The 25,863-nt window shown below is 41.6% G+C and overlaps 1 pseudogene; it reads right to left on the bottom strand.

The window, feature by feature from the left end:
• LOC149744704 (ADP-ribosylation factor 1 pseudogene) overlaps positions 1-23,215 on the bottom strand; it is a 102,893-nt pseudogene extending 79,678 nt beyond the window's left edge.
• Between the last annotated feature and the right edge of the window lie 2,648 nt (positions 23,216-25,863).

The following is a 25,863-nucleotide window of genomic DNA, read 5'->3' as shown; positions in this document are numbered from 1 at the left end:
TTTCCTCATGCTCAAAATTGATTTACCGCGAAACGAATAAGACTGAGCTTTCAGGGGCCCTTATTTGAGAGAATTCTAGCAATGTGTCCACGTGGTCCAATGTTGTACAATTTGCAGATGTAAGATATTTTATTCATAATTAAATGACTGCTGTCTCTTTCTACCCTGATTTTTCCCCCTTTTAATTCCCTTTGCTGAAGTGGTAGTGTTGTGCCTGTGGGCACATATGAAGTCCAGGTAAAAAGATGTAAGTTTGTGATAGGTAGTTGGGAACACCGTCAACTTTTGTTTAGTCAAATGTTTTCACGTGGTTCACCATCACTTCCATAAAGTTAAGCTATAGCTTGTCCAGTAAGTGGCAAAGCTAAGATTCAAACCTAAGTTTGTCTGATTCTAACGCTACCATATCATATTATTTACTCCTTTCATATTCTTTGGGATGTATTAACAAGTCTTTGATTCCGTAATTTAAGATATGATGCTCTATGCTGAGCAACTTAGCAGCATCTGGCACTTCTTCCCATCTCTCAACCTGGCACCAACAGACTTTCCTAGCCCTAACACCCACCACTGTCCTACCTGTACAAACAATTCTATCCACGTGGGATTCTTCTTTTACAGACCGTGCTTTTGTTCATGATCTTTCCTTAGGCTAAAATGGTCTTGACCAATCGCATTTATGTAAATTCTTATTAATTTTTCCCTAAATTGACATAAACCACTGACATCAATGAAAAGAATATATAACTCATATTATGCCACTACTATAAAGGCATCAATGAAAAACGGGGTAATGATTGTTGTCAAATTTAAGAGCTGTCCATTGAAAAAATCTGGAGATAAAGATCAAGCCAGTAGTATTAAACACCTCTAGCACCCAGGTTTTGCTCTCTAAATGTAAGTAAATGTTATTTTTTAATTTAAAAATTAAAGTACCTTGGAAAAAATTACTAATTACAGGTCAGGGCAGGAAATATACAAAACTAGGTGATCTTTTGTCATAGCTGCAAGCAAAAAAGATTTCTAACACTGCAGTTGTCCCCCCTTATCCAAGGTGTCACTTTCTGTGATTTCAGTTACTCCCATGGTCAACCACAGTCCAAAAATATTAAATGGAAAATTCCAGAAATAAACAATTGATAAGTTTTAAATTGTGCAACGTTCTGAGTAGCATGATGAAATATCGCACCATCCCGCTCCATCCTACCTGGAATGTGAATCCACCCCCATTGTCCAGCATATTCTCCCCTATGCTGGTCACTTAGTAGCCATCTGGGTTATCAGATCGACTGCCCCAGTATTGCTTGTGTTCAAATAACCCTTATTTTACTTAATAATGGCCCAAAAGCACAATAGGTAGTGGTGCTGGCAATTCAGATATGCCAAAGAGATGCTGCAAAGTGCTTCCTTTAAGTGAAAAGGTATCTCAAGTTAATGAGGAAAGAAAAAAATCCTATGCTGAGGTTGCTAAGATCTACGGTAAGAATGAATCTTATATGTGTGAAATTGTGAAGAGGAAAAAGAAATTCGTGCTAGTTTTGCAGTCGCACCTCAAACTGCAAAAGTTATGGCCACAGTGTGTGATAAATGCTTAGTTAAGATGGAAAAGGCATTAAATTTGTACAATAAGATATTCTGAGGGACTTCGCTGGCAGCACAGTGGTTAAAAATCCGCGTGCCGGGCTTCCCTGGTAGCGCAGTGGTTGAGAGTCTGCCTGCCGATACTGGGGACGCGGGTTCGTGCACCGGTCCGGGGGGATCCCACATGCCGCGGAGCAGCTGGGCCCGTGAGCCATGGCCGCTGAGCCTGCGCGTCCGGAGCCTGTGCTCTGCAACGGGAGAGGCCACAACAGTGAGAGGCCCGCGTACCGCAAAGAAAAAAAAAAGAATCCACCTGCCAATGCAGGGGACACGGGTTCGAGCCCTGGTCCGGGAAGATCCCACATGCTGCAGAGCAAATAAGTCCGTGCGCCATAACTACCAAACCTGCGCTCTAGAGCCCGCGAACAACTACTGAGCCTGCATGTCACAACTACTGCAGCCTGTGCACATGCTAGAGCCCGTGCTCTGCCACAAAAGAAGCCACTGCAATGAGAAGTCCATGAACCGCAACGAAGAGTAACCCCCGCTCGCCGCACCTAGAGAAAGCCGGCGTGCAGCAATGAAGACCCAACACAGCCATAAATAAATAAATAAATAAATAAAAAGGAAAAAAAGATATTTTGAGAGAGAAACCATATTCACATAACTTTTATTACACTATATTGTTGTAATTGTTGTATTTATTAGTTATTGTTGTTAATCTCTTACTGTGCCTAATTAATCAATTAAACTTTATCATAGGTATGTATGTATAGGAAAAAACATAGTATAATATATGTGACCAAAACTGGGGGTCTGGCTGCTCGCCACTCAAAAGCCAATAAAGAGGCAAGTTTGGTGGAAAGGAAAGTTTGCTTTATTTTGGATGCCAGCAACTGGTGGGGGAAGGGCAGATTCCTGTCCAAAGGCCAATTCCCCCCAACTACAACCAGTGGGCAAGAGCATTTATAGGTTGAGGGAGGGGGCTACGTGCAGAAACATCACAGTCAGCTCTGACAATCATCTTGAAATTGGTCATGCAGGGGTCTGACCAGCATCATCTTGATTGTTTTAAGTATTGATACTATTAATCTTCAGTTCCAGGGTCGGTTTGTTCCCATTTTCTTGAGGCCAATTCTCAGAATTGTGGCAGCTTATGTCATGACTACAGTCTGGTCATCATGTAGTTAACCTCTTCCACCTGGTGGGGGTGTCAGCATCTACAGGACAGGTCCCAGGATGTGGCTCAGAATATTATCTATAGCCCTTGAGGAGGAACTAAAGGTCCTTAACTGTGCTTAATGACTAAAGTATTATTATTTAGTTTTGTTGGACTGTTTTCCTTTGTTTCTGCATTTTCCCACTTCTCTGATTAAACTTATTCTTTGGCTAAAGTTTTTCCACAGACAAAAGGCAAGCGGAGCACATGGGTGTGGGGGGAAGGACCATAGGGTCCTGCTCCATTTCATATATATACAGAGAGTTTGGTACTATTCGTGTTTTCAAGTAAACACTGGCGGCCTTGGAATGTATTCCCCATGGATAAGGAGGAATTTCTCTATTGAGGTTATATCACAAGAACAGAGGAGTCAATTTGAAGAGGCTCCAATTGACCAAACAAAGTATTGATAAAAATAAAAATACATCAGATATGTTAAACTGCAAAGAATAAAAACACACCAAAAATGTTAAAAATTCATGAGTTTGAAATGTTACTAAAACAGAAAAAAGTAAAACCTTCATCAGTCACCTTTAAAAAATGCTAAGGAATCAACTCTTTTTTCTGAAAACTGGTAAATAAAGCAAATAAATTAAATATTGAATCTGCTTTTCTTTTCTTTTTCTTTTCTTAACTTTTTATTTTATGGTGGAGTATAGTTGATTAACAATGTTGTGATTGTTTCAGGTGTACAGCAAAGTGATTCAGTTTTACATATACATGTATCTATTCTTTTTCAAATTCTTTTCCCATTTAGGTTGTTACATAATATTGAGCAGAGTTCCCCGTGCTATACAGTAGGTCCTTGCTGGTTACCTTCTTTTTTTTTGGCTGTGTTGGGTCTTCATTGCTGCACACGAGCTTTCTCTAGGTGTGGCGAGCGAGGGCTACTCTTCGTTGCAGTGCACGGGCTTCCCGTTGTGGTTGCTTCTCTTGTTGCGGAGCACAGGCTCTAGGCACACAGGCTCCAGTAGTTGTGGCATGCAGGCTCAGTAGTTGTGGCTCCCAGGCTCTAGAGCGCAGGTTCAGTAGTTGTGGTGCATGGGCTTAGTTGCTCCGCAGCATGTGGGATCTCCCCGGACCAGAGATCGAACCCGTGTCCCCTGCATTGGCAGGTGGACTCTCAACCACTGCGCCACCAGGGAAGCCCACCAGATACTTTATTAGGAAATTTTTCTCTCTATGGAATCACTCCGAGTACTATAGGAAGAGGAAATGATTGAATAGGAACATTTGCAAACTCCTAACGAAGACAGGCAATGGTCATGAATGGCTTCAAGCAGTCCCAAAGAGAAGACAACCAGACACCTTGTACCTGATGACAAAAATGCATAACACCATTTATGAAATACTTTTGCCAATAATATCAAACCTAAATCAAGTCAAGCTTCTCAATATAATTATTAATATTCTGGGAAAAGAGTAGACAGAAGAAGACACTTTCTGACATCATTAAAATGCAATTTGTAAAATCCAAACAATAATAAGGACAATAGATAAGTGTATTTTTACACCATTTTTTTACACTTGTATAACCAACAAAAAATAAAGACGTTTTGAAAATATAAAAAGGCAATATAACAAAAAAGAACCTTGGTTTACTTGTGATATTATTATCACCTTAACAAAGAGATTGTCTCCTTGAAAGATTATTCACCAAAAAATATCTTGAAGAATGAATTGTATTGGTGCATTTATACTTAGTCACAGATTATAGGCTCCTTGACTTAGGGTCCTACGAACAGAGAAATTCAAGAATGAAGTCTTAAAGGCTATTGTCAATGGAAGACCTGATAGTAATAAGTAAAAAGTGTCTTTAAATTTATATCTGAAAATGTTACACACTGAAAAAAGCTTATAAATTTGCAAAATTCTCATTTAAATTTGATATATACATGTTTAAAATCAGGTCCAAATGTATTTGTGCTAGCCCAGCTTCCTGCAGGTCCCTATGGAGCGCAAGTCACTGCTGTGCATTGTCAGGGCAAATTCAGCAAGGAAGCAGCACCAAAGAGCAAAGGCAATGGATCTGAGTCCTAAAGCAGGAGGCTAAAAGTCGTTGGCAAGATGTAAATAAGTGTCATGCATGCTGACTCATGTTAGGGCCTTCTGGTTTTTTATTCTATTAATTCTATTTCATTATTTAACTCTCTTTTGCATAACCAAAAAAAGATACCTTTGTAAGTCTTTGGCACCCTCTTTTGGACAACGTGATTATTTCAAAACTGAAATTTGTTTCAATGAAAAGGATTTCTGAGTACTTTATAGGCAAATTGAAATCAGACATATTTTTATGTATTTTTGGGGTTTTTTTATAATTAATAGACTTTACTTTTAGAGCAGTTTTAGATTTGCAGAAAAATCCACCAGATAATACAAAGTCCCCATATACTCCCCTCCCACACTTAGGTGGTGCAGTGGTTAAAAATCCGCCTGCCAAAAAAAAAAAAAAATCCGCCTGCCAATGCAGGGGGACACGGGTTCAATCCCTGGTCCAGGAAGATCCCACATGCCACAGAGCAACAAAGCCCGTGTGCCACAACTACTGAGCCTGCACTCTACAGCCCACAAGCCACAACTACTGAGCCCGTGCACCACAACTACTGAAGCCCACGCACCTAGAGCCCGTGCTCCACAACAAGAGAAGCCATCGCAATGAGAAACCTGTGCACCACGATAAAGAGCAGCCCCTGCTCGCCTCAACTAGAGAAAGCCTGCGTACAGCAACGAAGACCCAATGCAACCAAAAATAAATAAATTTTTTAAAATCCCTTGTGCTTCATCCTTCCTCCCTTCCCCCCAACCCCTGTAACCACTGATCTTTCTACTGTCTCTATAGTTTTTTGTGTCTCTGTAGTTTTCCACAGTGACAAATAGTGGATAATAAAATATGTATCCTTTTCAGACTGCCTTCTTTCACATAGCAATATGCATTTAAGAGTCTTCCGTAACTTTTTGCGGTTTGATAGTTCATTTCTTCTTGTCACTGAATAATACTGATTCCATTGTATGGATGTGCCAACGTTTATCCCTTTCCTATTGGTGAACATCTTGATCGCTTCCGGTTTTGGTAATTATGAATAAAACTGCCATAAACATTTCTGTGCAGGTTTTGTGTGTGTGTTTATGGAGTTTTCATTTGGGTAAATGCCAAGGAGTTTGATTGCTGGATTATATGGTAAGATAACGTTTAACTTTGTAAGAAACTGTCAAATTGTCTTCCAAAGTGATTGTACCATTTTGCATTCATACTAGCAATGAATGAGAGTTTCTGTTGTCTTCATTCTCACCAGCTTTTGTATTGTAAATTTTTGGGATTTTAACCATGCATATTTGGGACAACTCCTATTTGGTCATGATGTATAATTTTTTATTCATTGTTGGATTCAATTTGCTAATATTTTGTTGAGGACTTTTGCATGTTTGTTCAGAAGTGATACTGGTCTCTGGTTTTCCTTTCTTATAATGTTGTTACCTGGTTTGGGGGATTAGTGTAATGCTACCTTCACAGGATATGTTAGAAAGTATTCCCTCTGCTTCTATTTCCTGGATGAGGTTGCAGAGAATTGGTGTCATTTCTTCTTTAAATGTTTGGCAAAATTCACCAGTGAAATCATTTAGAACTACTGCTTTCATTTTTGGAATTTTATTTATTAGTAATTCAAAATCCTTAATATATATAGTCCTATTCAGACTATCTATTTCTTTTTGAGTTTCAGTAGTTTCTGTCCAATTGGTCCATTTTATCTAAGTTATCAAATTTGTGCGCATAGAGTTATATACAATACTCCTTTATTATCCTTTTATTGTCCATGAGATTAGTAGTGATCAGTTTTATCCATTTTTTACTTCATGTATTCTGATGCTCTATTGTTAGGAACATGCATATTAAGGATTGTTAATGACTTCTTGGAGAATCAACCCTGTTTTAATTATGTAATACCTCTTTTTATCCCTGATAACTTTCCTTGTTCTGAAGTCTGCTTTGCTTAAAAGTAACATAGTTATTCCAGTTTTGTTTTGATTGATGTTAAGATGGTATAACTTTCTATATCCCTTTACTCTTCATTTATCTGCATCTTTATATTTTAAAGGGCTTACTTATAGACAATAGGTATATGGGCCTTGTTTTTTTATCCACTTTGACAATTCCTGTTATTTTAATTGGTATATGTAGACCATTCACATTTAAAGTGATTATTGATATAGGTGGATTAAAATCTACCATATTTCTATTTGTTGCACTTTTTCTTGCTCTTTTGTTTTAATCTTCCCCTCTTTTTCTGCCTCTCTTGTTTTTGGGGGGGTTTTTATTTATTTATTTATTTTTGGCTGTGTTGGGTCTTCGCTGCTGCACGCAGTCTTTCTCTAGTTACAGCAAGCGGGGGCTACTCTTGCAGTGCGCAGGCTTCTCACTGCGGTGGCTTCTCATTGCAGAGCACGGGCTCTAGGTGCACGGGCTTCAGTAGTTGCGGCACACAGGCTCGGTAGTTGTGGCTCACGGGCTCTAGACCACAGGCTCAGTAGTTGTGGCGCACGGGCTTAGTTGCTCCACAGCATGTGGGATCTTCCCAGACCAGGGATCGAACCCGTGTCCCCTGCATTGGCAGGCGGGTTCTCAACCACTGCACCACCAGGGAAGCCCCTGCCTCTCTGGTTTTAATTGAGCATTTTCTATGATTCCATTTTCTCTGCCCTCCTAACATATTATACTTCTTTTTAAAATTTTTTTTCTGGTTGCCATAAAATTTACAGTATTCATTTACAACTAATCCAAATCCACTTTCAAATAACACTATAGCACTTCATGAGTACTGCAGGTATCTTGTAACAGAATATTCTCAATTCTCCCTCCCATCCCTTATAACATTGCTATCACTTCACTTATCCCTATCTATAATCGCCTAATATGTTGCTATTACTTGAACAGCTATTTATCTATTGGATCAATTAAGAATAACAAAAATAAAAGATCCTATTTCACCCTCATATATTCCTTCCCTGATCCAATTCCTTTCCTTATGTACATCTGAGTGCCTGACCTACATCATTTTCCTTCTCAGAACTTCTCTTTAACATTTCTTGTAAGGCAGGTCTACTGTCAACAATTTTCATCAGCTTTCTTTATCTGAGAAAGTCTTTATTTCTCTTTCACTTTTGAAGGATGATTTGTCTAGATACAAAATTCTAGGTTGGTGGATTTTTTTTTAAACACTTTAAACAATTTCACTACATTCTCTCCTTGTGTGCATGGTTTCTGAACAAGGAGTTCGATGTAAGCCTTATACAGCTTCCTCTATAGATTAGTCCCCCATCCTCCTGACTTTGATTTTCTGTCGTTTGAATATGATATGAACAGGTATAAATTTTTTGATATTTATCCTGCTTGGTGCTATCTGGGCTTGTTGATTCTGTCATTTGGTGCCTGTCATTAATTTGAAATATTGTCAGCATTATTACTTCAAACATTTCTTCTACTCCTTTCTCATTTTCTTTTCTATCCGTTACTCCCACTACATATGTGCAGCTGTCCCCACAGTCCTTGGATATTCTGCTCCATTTTTTTCCTTTTTTTTTTTTTGGTTTTTTCAGTTTAAGAATGGTGAGTATGTTGTTTGCTAGTATTCTATTCTTTTTTTTTTTTTGAAAAAGGAATGATTCATAGATTTCAAATTCATAGTCCTAATCCCCAGTATCTCAGAATGTAACTCTATTTGGAGATAGGGTTTTTAAAGAGATAATTAAGTTGAGGTCATTATGGTGGTCCCTAATCCAATGTGATGGGTGTCCTTATTATAATAAGAAGTTACAGAGGGAAAGCAATGCGAAGACACAGGGAGAAGAAAGTCATGTACAAGTCAAGGAGAGAATTCTTGGAAGAAACCAATCCTGCAGACACACTGATCTCAGATTTTTAGTCTCCAAGATTGTGAGAAAATAAATTTCTATTGCTTAAGCCACCCAGTCTGTCGTACTTTGTATGGCCAACCTAGCAAACTAATATAAACACCAATCAGTATTAAGGCTTTAAGGACCTTAAAAACAAGTGCTTTCAATGTACATTCATATATCTACACTTCAGCCCAAAATTTTTATTTTGAAACTACTGTTTTCTCTTTGACTATACAGAAGCCATTCTTGAGGTTGTTATTTGATGCAGTAATGAACAGGGAAATTTAGACAGAAATGCATCCCCTATCACACAGGTTTCACATAGCTCAAACTGCTGGCTGCTTCTTGGTGACTAAGAATTTTTATAATCCCCAAATAATACCAAGGTTGAAACCAAGTCCATGAGAATAGCTGTGGGGCTATGCATGGGCCTTATGGTATCTCATTATTTTCAAAGTCTCCCAGGGACTGGGCCGAATGCCCACACAAAAGGGAAATAATGTAGAGAAGACTCAGTGATAAGACTCAGGAGAATTGCAAACAAGGATTTTACTGAGTATTTCTGTTATAGCTCTATCCTGCAGTATAAAGACTTCAGTTCTCCTCTAGACTCAACTACCAACTAGAGGAAGAAGCCAGGCAATTCCCTTCACTTTACAAGGGGTGCTCATGTGTTTTCTCATGTGTGAAACAAAAGGATCAATCCACTAGCCAATCTCTAAGGCTGTTTATAGCTCCCCAAATTTATAAATCATAAAAGTTTAAGAGGATGATATTCAATGAGGAGTTCCATGGTGATGGACTTAGAAGAAGCTTGAGTCAATCTTTCCATGGTATCCATATGACCAGACAAGTGTGTATGAAAAACCAAAGGCAAAGCAGTCGTCTCACTGTAATACAAGTCATGCAATTGAGGTGATATCAGTGAAAATGTCAGAATGAGAGCCTCTGAAAATGTCCCTTCATAAAAGTAATGAAAAAAACTGGCAAAATTTGTCAGAATCAACTTTTTCAGACCTATGGATACTAACCAAAGAATTGTAGTAACCCAAAGAGCATTTGTTCAAGGAAAATGGCTAAGGACTTCCCTGGTGGCACAGTGGTTAAGAATCTGCTCTCCAATGCAGGGGACACATGTTCGAGCCCTGGTCCGGGAAGATCCCACATGCCACGGAGCAACTAAGCCTGTGCGCCACAACTACTGAGCCTGTGCTCTAGAGCCCATGAGCCACAACTACTGAAGCCCACGCACTAGAGCCTGTGCTCCGCAACAAGAGAAGTTACTGCAGTAAGAAGTCCATGCACCGCAATGAGAAGCCCGTGCACTGTAATGAAGACCCAACACAGCCAAAAATAAAAATAAATAAATCTATATAAAAAAAAGAAAAACGGCTAAATAGTCATGAAAGCAGTCATGAAAGCTTTGTGGTGTTTTAACTTGCCCTAGTACCATCCTCCACTGCCCATCTCAACAGTAGCCTTGGAAACCAACAGTCTGCATTCCTATTGCCAGATGGAGCAAAAGACACCATCATGAAATACAACCCACAGTAGAAAATATCCACAAATCATATATCTAATAAGGATATAGTATCCAGAATATATAAAGAACTCTTACAATTCATAATGAAGGACAAATAAACCAAACAAAAAATGGGAAAATGTTCAAATAGACATTTCTCTAGATAGATACATAGGTAGGATGGATAGATAGATAAATAGATAAGCAGATAGATAGATAGGGCAAATAAGCATGAGTTCTCATCATTCATTAGAGAAATAAAAATCAAAACCATAATGAAATACCACTTCACACCCATTAAAATGGATATATATATATTTTTTAATGGGAAATAACAAGTGTTGACAAGGATGTGGGGAAATTGGATCCTTATATATTGCTGATGGGGATGAAAAATTGCACAGCTGTTGTGGGAAACAGTTTGTCTATTCCTCAGAAGGTTACCTGAAGCTACCATATGACAGCAATTCCACTCCTAAGAGAATATACTCAAGAGAAATGAAAACAAATGTTCACACAAAAACTTGTGCACAAATGTTCACAGCAGCATTATTCATAATAGCCAAGAAACGGAAACAAAGCAAATGGTCATCATCTTATGGATAAATAAAATGTGGTATAACTACCTATACAGTGGAATACAATTCAATGAAAGGGATTGAAGTACTGATACTTGCTGCTGAATCTTGAAAAGTTTTTGCTAAATGAAAGTAGTCAGACACAAAAGAGCACACATTATATATCATTTTATGTGAAATGTCCAGAATAAGCAAATCCATAGAGACAGAAAGTACATTAGTAGTTTCATCTTTTTTGGATTAATGAAATATTCTGGAGTTAGTCATGATAGTGGCACAACCTTATCAATGTACACAAAACCACTGAAATGTACACTCTAAAATGATAAATTGTGGGACTTCCCTGGTGGTGCAGTGGTTAAGACTCCACACTCTCAATGCAGAGGGTCCAGGTTCCATCCCTGGTCAGGGAACTAGATCCCACATGCATGCTGCAACTAAGAGTTCACATGCCACAACTAAGGATCCTGAGTGCCACAACTAAGAGGCCTGAAAGCTGCAACTAAGGAGCCCGCCTGCCACAGCTAAGGAGCCATCGAGCCGCAACTAAGGAGCCCACGTGCCACAACTAAGGAGCCAGCAAGCTGCAGCTAAGGAACCCATGAGCTGCAACTAAGGAGCCCATGAGCCACAACAACTAAGACCCAGTGCAACCAAATAAATAAATAAAAATTTTTAAAAGATAAATTTTATGGTATGTTAATTACATATCAACAACAACAATGAAACAAGACACACAATTAAACCAAATATTGCTACTGATTCCAAAAGATTGGCCTTAAACATGGGGCAAACAAGCTACATCAATAAGAATGAATAGGACACCAGCACGGTGGCTTCTCTGGTTTTGACACATATTCCCAATCTTTCCAAGGTCCAATAGTGTTGCCAATAAAGCATTTTCATTTTAAGTTTCATAATAAGCTGGTCCATTGTTATCATTATTCCTTTCCTGACATGTGATTTTATTTTATTTCCAAAATATAGTAACTTTTGATACATCACAGTAATTTCAATCCATGAGGATCTTTCAATGTAGGAGTGAATTAGAAAGATATTTTTTGTCTATTTGAGATAACAGGTCCTGGCACCATGCTTCGGGCAAAATACATCAAAAGAATGAACTGAAGTTTAAGTTTCCTTTTAGATCACAATTTTTATAACATCAGAAAAATTCTTGCCTAAAAACAATCCGAATTATTCAACTGCAAGATATTCTATATTCACCTCATTCAGCCTGAGGGAAAGAACAAAGTCAGTAGCTGGAGAAACTTCTAAGGTTGAGGCACATTCATCTTCCCATTATGCCCTTATAAGTCACCAACGCCTGAATTCAACATCAACACACTCAGAGAGAAAACGCAAGTAAAAGGTTTCTGAAAACCTTTCTATTATGTCGTATTTGCAAAGGTAATTCTCACGTGGAAAGAAGCCGTAAGAAATTCAAGTCATGAAATTTAAATACCATGTCCAGTAATTACTACCATTCTATCCTACCCATATCAGTCAATTAAATTTAACTAACTCTCCAAATTAGCATTAGATAGCACTTAATCCCAATTTGATAAAAAAAATTTTTACTTTGTGTATATCCTTGTTTCTATGAAAAAAAAGTTTCTTGCTCTGATTATGAATCTTAGAGAATCGAAAGATTCAAAGCTCTTTGCCTCAAAAGCTGTTTATTATCGAGCAAGGTTTGTATTCAGTTTAAGGTGGCTCCATGGGACTATTTACCCAAAGGGGGTTATTTACTGAACTATCCAGAGATTTTCATTATGAGATGACTTCAAATATAGAGGAAACCACTGACATTATTCATGAGCAACTTTGGTAACAAGTTTATATTTAATCAGGTCTTTCTTGGCTTCAGTCTCTTTTGTGCAAGGCCTGACCCTTGACACACACACAGAGCCCACTGGGATTTTGCAACACTGTGGTCCTGCTTAATAAATGATTCTTTTCTCAGTCTTTATTGAGATATAATTAATATACAAAAAAAATCACTTCATTAATATTTACATCTTGATAAGCTCAGACATATACTTACACCTGTGATACTCACCACAGCCAAGGCTTTAAACATATCTTTCACCTTCCAAATTTTCTTTGTGTCCTTTTGTGAGTTTCTTGTTTATTTGTTTGTTATCAATTTAGGGAGTTAGGAGATCTACCCTCTTAACATATTTTAACGTACATGCACAATAATGTATTGTTAACCATAGGTACTACTTGAATAAATGCTTTTTTATATTGATGATGACAATGTACATGTCATCAGGTACTATTACCCACATTCATGCATTCACATAACCAATGGTTTTGTATCAATCACTCAATTTGTGCCAGGCCCTGTCTCAGCACTGGTGACAGGATGATAAAGAAGGAAAACACAGCCCCTGACCTCATGCAGTTTTTTGTTTGTTTGTTTGTTTTCTCATGCAGTTTTATACTTTAGTGAGAGGAGAGAGAAAATACACATAGCTTGAGTGAATAAAATGACTTCAAATACTGCTAAGTGCTATGGAGAAAATACAGTTGAATAATGAGACAGGAAGTGACAGGGCAGGACAATTCACAAAGGTTCACTGAAGTGAAGAGAGAGTGCTCAGCTCATCAGGCTGTCCTGCCCCTGCAAAAACCAGTGGAGCTCCTACACGGAGAACACTGTGGGAACATGAAATACTCAAGTAGCAGAGGCCTGAAGACCAGGTAAGGAATCAGTGCCCCGATAAAAACATTCAACTCACATCAGGTTTACGCCGGGATCTGCTTCAAAAAGTCTCTCGTTAGATTTGGTACACACGTAGCTCTATCCTGTTTCAGCTTTCAGAAGGTATCCGCCTAAAGACTAGCCACTATTCTGATATCTCACACTGAGAAAAACCACACTTGCGATTTTATCTGGAAGACAGAATTCAAGAACTGTGAATTCTGGAGTATCCCACTGAACTGTTGAGATCACCATCATACTCAGAAGTAAAAAGTGGAATATATTTTTTTTTTGGTAGAAATTTATTTATTTTAGGGGCTTCCCTGGTGGCACAGCGATTAAGAATTCGCCTACCAATACAGGGGACACAGGTTCAAGCCCTGGTCCAGGAAGATCCCACATGCTGTGGAGCAACTAGGCCCGAGCGCCACAACTACTGAGCCTGTGCTCTAGAGCCCGTGAGCCACAAATACTGAGGCCCGCACGTCTAGAGCCCGTGCTCTGCAACAAGAGAAGCCACCACAATGAGAAGCCTGCGCACCGCAACGAAGAGTGGCCCCGGCTCACTGCAACTAGAGAAAGCCTGCACGCAGCAACAAAGACCCAACTCAGCCAAAAATAAATAAGTTAAATAAATAAATTTTTTTTTAAAAAAAGAAATTTATTTATTTTTTATTTATTTACTTTTGGCTTTTTTTAACATCTTTATTGGAGTGTAGTTGCTTTACAATGTTGTGTTAGTTTCTGCTGTATAACAAAGTGAATCAGCTATATGTATACATATATCCCCATATTCCCTCCCTCTTGCGTCTCCCTCCCACCCTCCCTATCCCACCCCTCTAGGTGCACACAAAGCACCGAGCTGATCTCCCTGTGCTATGCATCTGCTTCCCATTAGCTATCTATTTTACATTTGGTAGTGTATATATGTCAATGCTATTCTCTCACTTTGTCCTAGTTTACCCTTCCCCCTCCCCCATGTCCTCAAGTCCATTCTCTACATCTGCATCTGTATTCCTGTCCTGCCCCTAGGTTCATCAGAACCTTTTTTTTTTTTAATTTCATATATACGTGTTAGCATACGGTATTCGTTTTTCTCTTTCTGACTTACTTCACTCTGTACGACAGACTCTAGGTCCATCCACCTCACTACAAATAACTCAATTTCGTTTCTTTTTATGGCTGAGTAATATTCTGTTGTATATATGTGCCACATCTTCTTTATCCATTCATCTGTTGATGGACACCTAGGTTGCTTTCAATGTCCTGGTTATTGTAAATAGTGCTGCAATGAACATTGTGGTACATCACTCTTTTTGAATTATGGTTTTCTCAAGGTATATGCCCAGTAGTGGGATTGCTGGGTGAGATGGTAGTTCCATTTTTAGTTTTTTAAAGAACCTCCATACTGTTCTCCATAGTGGCTGTAACAATTTACATTCCCACCAACAGTGCGAGAGGGTTCCCTTCTCTCCACAACCTCTCCAGCATTTATTATTTGTACTTTTTTTTTTTTTTTTTTGCGGTACGCGGGCCTCTCACTGTTGCGGTCTCTCCCGTTGCGGAGCACAGGCTCCGGACACGCAGGCTCAGCGGCCATGGCTCACGGGCCTAGCCGCTCCGCAGCATGTGGGATCTTCCCAGACCGGGGCACGAACCCGTGTCCCCTGCAACAGCAGGCGGACTCTCAACCACTGAGATCTTCTGCCCATTTTTGGATTGGGTTGTTTGTTTTTTTTGATATTGAGCTGCATGGGCTACTTGTATATTTTGGAGATTAATCCTTTGTCAGTTGCTTCACTTGCAAATATTTTCTCCCCTTCTGAGGGTTGTCTTTTTGTCTTGTTTATGGTTTCCTTTGCTGAGCAAAAGCTGTTAAGTTTCATTAGGTCCCATTTGTTTATTTTTGTTTTTATTTCCATTTCTCTAGGGGGTGGGTCAAAAAGGATCTTGCTGTGATTTATGTCATAGAGTGTTGCAATTTTCCAATCAACAAATTAACAAGGTCAAAATGCAATTTGGGAGGGGAATATTAGCTGCAAATTGTCTAGGTATAAATTATTTATAATCATTACTTTAAAGACATCTATTTTAATACTTCACATGATATTGAGATGAAACTTCTCTGAATTTATGTAATATCTTCCATGTAGTTGATGCAATTTACCAACAGTAGTTTATAAATTCATACAAGAAAGGTATCTGCAGAAATGGAGCAGAGGATTTCGCTGGTGGTGCAGTGGTTAAGAGTCTGCCTGCCAATGTAGGGGACACAGGTTCGATCCCTGATCTAGGAAGATCCCACATGCCGCAGAGCAACTAAGCCCATGCACCACAACTACTGAGCATGCACTCTAGAGCCCATGAGCCACAACTACTGAGCCCGCGGGCCACAACTACTGAAGCCCATGGGCCTAAAGCCCATGCTCCACAACAAGAGAAGCCACCACAATGAGAAGCCCGCACACCGCAACGAAGAGTAGCCCCCACTTGCCACAACTAGAGAAAGCCCATGCACAGCAATGAAGACCCAACACAGCCAAATAAATAAATAAATAAAACCTTCCTTAAAAAAGAAAAAAGTGAAGCAGAACATGTGATACTCCTTGCTACACTTGGAAAACTCAGTTTCTTGAGTTAAGAAGCCACATTCATCTGAAGGATTAGTGGATGGCAAAGAAATGGAGAGACGGGTGCCAACTTAAGTCTTCTCAGGCATCTTCTACAACGCAGTGGCAGATAACACAGGTCAAATACTCCAGTTTATCTTTGTTCTTTGTCCTAGTCTTTTTGAGCTGCTATAACAACAATACCACAGACTGAGTGGCTTATCGCTAACAGAAATTCATTTCCCACAGTTCTAGAAGCTGGAAGTCTAAGATCAGGGTGCCCCAGTGGTTGGGTTCTGGTAAAGGCCCTCTTCTGGGTTGAAGACTGCCAACTTCTAGCTGTGTCCTCATAGTTAAAGCACCTTGTCCTTTCTCAGGTGTTGGCCTGAGGATCAGTCACAAAGTTTTCTTTCTGAGATAATTCTAATCCATCTTCACTTGTGATACCAGAACTTTTTAGAACATAATTGCTCTTTTTTTTAAAAAAAGATTGATCCATTGATTGATTGATTGATTTGGCTGCGCCGGGTCTTGCAGCACGTGGGATCTTCGTTGCAGCGTGCGGGATCTAGTTCCCTGACCAGGGATGGAACCCGGGCCCCCTGCATTGGCAGCGTGGTGTCTTAACCACTGGACCACCAGGGAAGTCCCCATAATTGCTCTTTTTACTGTCTTTGCTTTGTTCATTTACAAGAGGTCGAAATGAAATACATATTTTTTTAACTGGACTGTAACTATTTATCTCAGTCTTAATTGAGTCTAATTCATTATCAACAGACAAGGTCAGGTATGGTGTCTGTGTGTTGGGCTCCTGCCTACATTCTGTTATCTCTTCATGCTGCAGTCTTAGCCACCCAACCCAGAGAGCCTATGAAAGGGCACATGAATCCCAGCATGAATAGAATGGTCCATGGGGAGCAAATAAAATAGCATATCTCCATTAGCATTTGTTTTATACTAATAAATAAGACAGAAATTAGACCTCTAATATTTACTTGGGAGAGTAATCTTGCTCAGTTTATATATAAGATGGTCGTGCTGCATGTGCAGTGTGCCAGGCTCAAAGAAATAGTGGACGTTCACCAAGATGTTCGCATTTTCTGAAGTGAACAAGAGAACGCCAAGACTAAAATGTCTTCGATTCCACTTAAATTAGCCTCATTATGACAGAAAACAGTGATCTAATCAGACCTGATATTATCTGCAAAAATTTCTAAGTTGCCAACGCAATTTCATTATTAGCACAAGTGTCACAGTTTTGTGTATATTTTGTAATCTATATAATTGCATGGGATGTATGACATAGGTATAATTCATAAATAACTAGATATAAATATATTGGATGTTTACTAAACCAACATTTTATTATAAAGTCTGTTCGTTCAAAGGAGTTTGGAGACTCTAGTCTAAAACACCCTTTTAATCATATCAATCACTTAATCGAAAATTGTCATTTAATCTCCACCGGCTAAAAGGTATAGTCCAAATTCTTATTGTAGTAAATTTAGCGCTTCACAAGGTAGCCCCAACCCCATTTTTAATTCTTGCTTCCTGCCACTCTTCTCATGGATTCACTCAGTGTTCCCTGATCTTGTCATGATATTTTGAGCACCTCTCTCCTACTTCACGTCACATTTGCACCGTTGGGGATAGACGGTTATTTGCCCCTTTCTCAAGTGGAAAGCTTACACATCTTTTGAACACTGATGGATGGTCACCTACTCTGTGAAGCTTCTCAGACTCCCCCTGACAGGGTTACAAAGCACGTTGCCTTGCGCTGTCATTAGGGGTCCACATCTGTGTCTCCCACCCCCGCAAAGACAGGAGCCCTCTGAGGCAGAGTATAGTTGCTTTACAATGTTGTGTTAGCTTCTACTGCACAGCAAAATGAATCAGCCATACCTATACATATATCCCCTCCATTTAGAACACTACAGTGCATTAAGTAGAGTTCCCTGTGCTATACCGTATTAAAAGAACCTAGAAATGCTTTGGGCTCTGCTGATTCTGAAAAGCATCTCAGCTGTATAACATTGCCACCTAGTGGTAGACTTCAAAACATTAACTCAAAATAATTCTGTTTCACTGTTTCAAAGCTAAGTACAGTAAGTCCCCTACATGCGAACGAGTTCTGTTCCAAGAGCGCGTTCGTAAGTCCAGTTTGTTTGGAAGTCCAACAAAGTTAGCCTAGGTACCCAACTAACATAATTGGCTATATAGTACTGCACTGCAATAGGTTTAAAACACTTTTCACACAAATAATACATCTTAAAAAATACAAAAAGGGCTTCCCTGGTGGCGCAGTGGTTGGGAGTCCGCCTGCTGATGCAGGAGACGCGGGTTCGTGCCCCGGTCTGGGAGGATACCGCGTGCCGCGGAGCGGCTGGGTCCGTGAGCCATGGCCGCTGGGCCTGTGCGTCCGGAGCCTGTGCTCTGCAATGGGAGAGGCCATGGCAGTGGGAGGCCCGCGTACCGCAAAAAAATATATATATACAAAAAATAAAGAAAACATTTTTTGCCTTACAGTAATCTTACAGGCACATGAACTAACTTACGTGACTGGACATGCGAACACAGGTTAGCATCTTTGAAAGTTTGCAACGTGAAGATTCGTATGTAGGGGATTTACTGTACCTAAATAGGAGGTTAGCTTCTGGCCATGATGGAATAATAGGGAACATATTTTCCCTTCTACTAAGAAAAAAAAAAAAGACAAAATATATCACATAATGGTTTGCAAGACACTGAACAACAGGCAATAGAGGAGAGTGGCTCTGTGAAACCAGAGACAAGGTCAGCCCTACAATCTCCCCAGATTGCTGCCTTGAAAGAGATCTCAGGCCACAGAGCAAGTATGGGGTGGGAGTGGGTAGTGGACTCATTATTTCTTTTTTTTAAGTTAACCATTTTATTTATTTATTTATTTTTGGCTGTGTTGGGTCTTTGTTGCTGCACGCAGGCTTCCTCCAGTTGCGGCGAGCAGGGGCTACTCTTCGTTGCGGTGCGCAGGCTTCTCATTGCGCTGGCTTCTCTTGTTGTGGAGCACAGGCTCTAGGCACGCGGGCTTCAGTAGTTGCGGCATGCGGGCTCAGTAGTTGTGGTTCACGGGCTCTAGAGCGCAGGCTCAGTAGTTGTAGTGCACTGGCTTAGTTACTCCATGGCACATGGGCTCTTCCCAGACCAGGGATCGAACACGTGTCCCCTCCATTGGCAGGCAGATTCTTAACCACTGCACCACCAGGGAAGTCCCTGGACTCATTATTGATCATGTATCAATATTTGTTCATCAACTGTAGGAAACGTGCAGCACTAACGCAAGATGTTAATTATAGAAGAAACTATACGTTATAAATTGCATCTTTATAAGAATTCTTTGTGCTCAATTTTTCTGTAAACCTGAAACTGCTCTTCAGAGTGTGTAGGCAAGGCACGCAGAGCGCTGGGGGTGCCATGGGCCAGTTGGGGGTATCCGCGGGTGAGGCGTTCACAGCAGCTCATGAGCTGTCTTCTTGACGGAGTCTGCGATGCAGTTGGTACAATCCGCGTCCCTTAATGCCCTCTGAGAGCCCTCTCTGCCACTCTCCCAGCCTCTTCCACCCCCAGTCACGTAGCCCATATTCAGCCTTCTTGATGAGGTGAAAGAGGACCCTTCGGCAGTGTCCTGTTTTCCTCCGCGGGAGATCACAGGCCAAGAAACTTTCTCGTGGCCCTAAGCTGTGCTGTTCTGGGGAAGGAAAGATGTAGGCAGAGTCAAGCTATTCCTCTTATCCACTCCAATGCATCCAAACTTGTTTCCCCTCCAACAGTGTGCTGGAACTTCTCCTCTGGACACTCAGACTTCCACAAAGGCTCTCTTTTCAATGTCTTTTAGAGGCTCCCTGGTCTGAATCACAGAAGGGCTGGAGCTGCTTCACAGGCCACTGCAGGGTCCATGACCAGGACCAAGGTGTGTGTGCCTATTACCCAATGCACAGGTGGGTGAGACGCCTCCTGGGTCACTTGGCATATGGTGCTGGACCCCACAGATCCCACAAAGGCAATTTGTCTGTGGATGAATGCCAAATCTTTGTTGTTAGGGGGAGGCGGTGACAAAAACGAGTGACATCTTACACTGCCATGATGCTGACATCCTGGAGACATGTTGATTGTCATGGTGGGGAAGGACACGACTGACATCTAGTGGGTAGAGAAACCACTAAACATCCTACACTGTCTAAGACGCCTCCCACAGAGAATGAGCCTATATAAAAATGCCAATAGAGACAAGGCTGAGAAATGCCGATGAATAATATCCAGTTTTGAAAAGGAAGAACAAAGTCAGAGGACTTAAACCACATGATTTCAAGACGTAATATAAAGCCACAGTGACCAAAACCATGCAATTGGTGTACAGATAGACAAATAGATCAATGGGACAGATTAGTGAGTGCAGAAACAGACTCATACATATAAACTGATTTTCCACCAAGGTCCCAAGGCCATTTGATGGGGAAAGGATAATCTTTCAACAAATGGTATTGAAATAATAAAATATATGTGTAAACCTCTACCCTTAATCTCACACCATATACAAAAATTATGTTGTGTCACAGACCAATTTTAGGAGCTTAATCTATAAAATTCTAGGAGAAAACATAAGCAGGGCTTCCCTGGTGGCACAGTGGTTAAGAATCCGTCTGTCATTGCAGAGGACACAGGCTCGAGCCCTGGTCTGGGAGGATCCCACATGCCGCGGAGCAACTAAGCCCAAGCGCCACACCTACTGAGCCTGCGCTCTAGAGCCCGCAAGCCACAACTACTGAGCCCATATGTTACAACTACTGAAGCCCGCATGCCTAGAGCCCATGCTCCTCAACAAGAGAAGCCACCGCAGGGAGAAGCCCGTGCACTACAACGAAGAGTAGCACCCGCTCGCCACAACTAGAGGAAGCCCGTGCGCAGCAATACAGACCCACTGCAGCCAAAAATAAATAAATAAATTTATCTTTAAAAAAATAAGCAAAAATCTTAGTGATCCTGGGGTTGGCAAGGTTGCTTAAATACAACACAAAGAGCACAAAGGTTTTTTTAATGTAAAAAATTGGACTTCATCTATATATATTTTGCCTTGCTAGGAAAAGGTCTCCAGGAAAATGTTATATGCATTGTCTGAAGTCAGGATACCCAGTGAGGGGAGAAGCCAGGGGCTGGCAGGTAGGTCCCCACCAGCCCAGGACCCTGAAAGCCCCACATTCAGACTGCACAGGGGCAGCCTCACTCTGCCACCAGCGTCCCCCCCGTGCAGCAGAGGGTGGAGTCCACGCTTCCACCTCCCACGACCAGGGCCTGCCTGTGTTTGCTCATCTTTGGAATAGGGGGGAGTGTGAGCCAGGCTAGTGTCCACGGCACTCTCATTCACGGTGTGATGGTGCAGCTGTGTCCTTGGTGCAGGGTCACTCACCCGTGGCTAAGCTGTTGGGTGCACGTGGATTTCCACCTCCCCTGCCTGGAACCAGCTCAGTCCAAGCAGCCAGATCAGGTTCCTGGCTTGAGTGCTGTGACCAGCCCTGGCTCCAAACAAAGCCATGTCCCATGTAAAGACAAAGCATATTTTTGTGTGGAGATGGCGAGTGTGGAAACAACGGGCACTAGGGGATGGCAAGAGAGCTTGAGTTTGTGATCTGTCCTGGGCCAGGTCCTGACTGTGCTCCCACCTCCCTCATTCCCACCTCCCTCATTCCCACCTCAGCCTGAAGCCCCCTCTCCCAAGAAGGGACAGGATCAGAAATGAAAGGAGGGGCTTCCCTGATGGTGCAGTGGTTAAGAATCCACCTGCCGGGCTTCCCTGGTGGCGCAGTGGTTGAGAGTCCGCCCACCGATGCAGGGGACACGGGGTTGTGCCCCGGTCCGGGAAGATCCCACATGCCGCGGAGCGGCTGGGCCCGTGAGCCATGGCCGCTGAGCCTGTGCATCCGGAGCCTGTGCTCCACAACGGAAGAGGCCACAACAGTGAGAGGCCCGCATATCACAAAAAAAAAAAAAAGAATCCGTCTGACAGTTAAGGGGACAGGGGTTCGAGCCCTGCTCCAGGAAGATCCCACGTGCCGCGGAGCAACTAAGCCCGTGCGCCACAACTACTGAGCCTGAGCTCTAGAGCCTGCAAGCCACAACTACTGAAGCCCGCGCACCTAGAGCCCGTGCTCCATAACAAGACAAGGAAGAGTAGTCCCTGCTCGCCGCAACTAGAGAAAGCCTGTGCACAGCAACAAAGTTCCAACACAGCCAAAATAAATAACTAAATAAATTTATTTAAAAAAAAGAATCTGCCTGCCAATGCAGGGCACACGGGTTCGAGCCCTGGTCCAGGAAGATCCCACATGCTGCAGAGCAACTAAGTCTGTGCACCACAACTACTAAGCCTGTGCTCTAGAGCCCACAAGCCACAACTACTGAGCCCATGCACCACAACTACTGAAGCCCACATGCCTAGAGCCCGTGCTCCACAAAAAGAGAAGCCACCGCAATGAGAAGCCCGCTCACCGCAACAAGGAGTAGCCCCCACTCGCCGCAACTAGAGAAAGCTCACACGCAGCAACGAAGACCCAACGCAGCCAATAAATTATTTAATTTTTTTAAAAAAAGAAATGAAGGGAGATGAAGAACAAGTGTCAGGAAATATTGGACGTGAGGGTTCTTAGTGCAGTGATTGAAAGGTTCTAAAGCCCATTAATGATTGTTGCACCAGTCTGTAAATTTACTTAAATCATTGAATCATACATTTGGTAGGGGCAAATTTCTTATCTGTAAAATGTACCTAAATAAAGCTGTTTGAAAAAAGAGCATTGGCCAGGGATTACTGTATTTGTCCCTGTCCCTCAGCTCAGCTGAGGTCTGCCTGGTTGCCAGGCACCGGTGTGGTTCCAGACACAATGCTCTCAACATTCTCTGAAGTCTGTTGTGAGCAGCAGCGTTCTGGACATGAGGTAGTGCTGCAGTATCTGTGATGCTGTGTGTCCTGCTGGTCCAGGAGATGTGGAGCTGGGCAGTGGCGACACTATCAGGGGACCTCAGACCAGGCCTAGCTCTCCGCTCATTGCTGTATTTGATGACAGTCGAGATGGTCATGGTCGGAATTATCAAGGTCTGACTTCTTCATTCAAATAGAGACAAACTAGACACTGGAGACTCTGCCCCTCTGGAGGAAAGACAACATATCTTTACGCTTTGCCTAACTGAAAATGAATTTGAAGGGCATGAGTCAACTTCAGAGGAACCCCTTTGGGAGACCACAGTATCAGTAATAAGAAAATTAGAAGCCATGAATAAAGACCTAGAAACATCTAACCCTTTTCTTAGGTGTAAAGTGGACATTCCAAAAACTACCAAAAGAGGACAAATCTCAAAATGTAAAAGATGTTGAGCTAATGGCTGGCATTACCAGAAAAATCTGGTCCTTAACAAGGTACAGCAGAGGACACACAAAATTCAAGTAGTTGCTACTGTTACATCCTTCAAAATCCATCAGGAAAATGAAGAAGAAATTCAGGTATCTCTATAAGGAAAAGTCTCATCTTCAAGGAAGCCTAACACTGTTTTCAAGAGAAGCTGAATGAGTGAAAAGAGTGAGCACATTTACTATACAGAATAAAAAGATATTACAAAACTTTTTTTTAAAAGCCAGATCAAGCTTCTGGGTGAACTTCAGGGAAGAAGGAGGATTGGGCCTCTGCTCCTGGAAAAGACACATGGATGGTGGGAGCTTGCAGTTGGATGTAACAAGTTCACCAGAAAACAGAGACCACATGGATGACAAATCAAAGGGAGTTTTGAAGACTATGACTGATGTGACTGAGTTAAATACTTACTTTAAAACTCTTGAAGAAAAAAGAAACCAACTGCATACTAACTGAACTGAGGAATAGGAAATAATTGATGCCCTTAAATTTCATATGAAATGTCTCCAAACTGGGAAAGCTTCACTGCAGTCAGAAAAACAGCACAGTTAGAAAGGGACATGTCACAGTTCCAGTGGAAACTTAAAGTCCTCCTTGAACCATATCAGGAAAAAAATAATGTTCACCAGACACCTGATTTAGAGGGAACATACCTGCAAAGAAAGGTACAGTGGAATCTTTCAAAAACAGCCATTAATGTGAAGAGATGGACATCTACAGAATACAAGCCAGAATTCTCTTTTTTTGGGGGGCGGGGAGGGGTGGGCACAGCGCTGCGCAGCATGTGGGATCTTACTTCCCCTACCAGGGACTGAACCGCGGATCGAACCCAGGCCCTTGGTAGTGAGAGCGAGGAGTCCTAACCACTGGACCGCCAGGGAATTCCCAAGCCAGAATTCTTTCAGGAAAATGTGGAAGAATCACACATTATTATCAAAGCCTATTTAGAGAAAAGTTCATGACAATGAGTTGAAGCCTCTATTGGCTGAATTCTGTGTAGTGTCCCTCCATAGCTTAAGAAAATGTATACCTGAGACAAATAAACTGAGGAAGAATGTAAGGTTTTGTAAAAGATCCTTATGTCCCTGATGTTTCAAATAGGACAGGGGAAGAGGACAGAGAGGGCTATCAGGCATCCTCTGGATGTCCAGATCCTGAAGGAAGGAGCAGCCCCAGGCTGAGGCTGGTTGAGGATCCAACATCCCTCCAAGGACCAGGACCCCAGGGGACAGATGCCTCCAGGAGGGCAGCTTCATCCTGACAGAGCAGATCTTTCTCAAGATCAAAAGAGAGTGTGCCCTGGTGCAGACAGCAGCTATAGGGACTTTCTTTTGATTCAACAAATCATGGGATCGGAATTGAACTGGTCCGGGCTCTGATTCTACACCTTATCCCTTGTCAAACTTCAGATGTTTTAGAAAGGCTTAAGGGAGCAGCTCAGGAGAAGAGAACTCTCTGGTCTTCACCCTGTTCCAGAAATTCAGAAAGAAATTGCCTGGGAATCTTCTCCATGGAGGGACTTCCCTGGCCCTGCACATCTCACCATCTTCCATCAGCCACAAGAAATGATTTTATACCAAAGGCTGTCCACACAGCCTGAAAGCAGAAGTGAGTCACCTTGGAATTGATCCCACTTTCTATTGAGCCTGCAACTATAGAACCAGAACCACAACCAGGCGCTCTTTCTCTCTCTGCTAAAATAATTTTCTTTTTCTCTATTTTAGTTTTATTGCTATTAAGTGATTATATAATGTCTAAAATGAAAACCACATGGGATTATGCTTCTATGCCTGTATATTATTTCAGTGTGACACTAAATTAATTGCTTCCATTTTATTTTATTTGCAAGCAGTGTAATTACAGTTTGTTGTTGTTTTTAACAGATGTTCTAAAATAATCTAGGAAACCAGCAAATATTTTATTTTGACTTCCTTTTAAAATAATTTATGTTTTTTTCTCTACTGGGTTTTTTTTGGGGTTTGTTTTTTTTTTTTTTTTTGGCTGCCTTGGGTCTCTGTTGCCATGCGTGGGCTTTCTCTAGTTGCGGTGAGCAGGGGCTACTCTTCGTTGCAGTGCACGGGCTTCTCTTGTTGCGGAGCACAGACTCCAGGTGCACAGGCCTCAATAGTTGCGGCACACGGGCTCAGCAGTTGTGGCCCACGGGCTCCAGAGCACAGGCTCAGTAGCTGTGGCGCACGGGCCTAGTTGCTCCAGGAACAGGGATCAAACCCGTGTCCCCTGCACCAGCAGATGGATTCTTAACACTGAGCCAGCAGGGGAGCCCTCTCTATTGGTTTATTGCCATTATATAAAGTGACA

Source organism: Delphinapterus leucas, chromosome 20 (assembly GCF_059928025.1).
Source record: "Delphinapterus leucas isolate spDelLeu-1000000601 "Yukka" chromosome 20, BTC_Dleu_Yukka2, whole genome shotgun sequence".
Taxonomy (NCBI): Eukaryota; Metazoa; Chordata; class Mammalia; order Artiodactyla; family Monodontidae; genus Delphinapterus; species Delphinapterus leucas.
The sequence above is the reverse complement of the archived record's forward strand: the minus strand, read 5'-3'. Positions and strand labels throughout refer to the sequence as shown.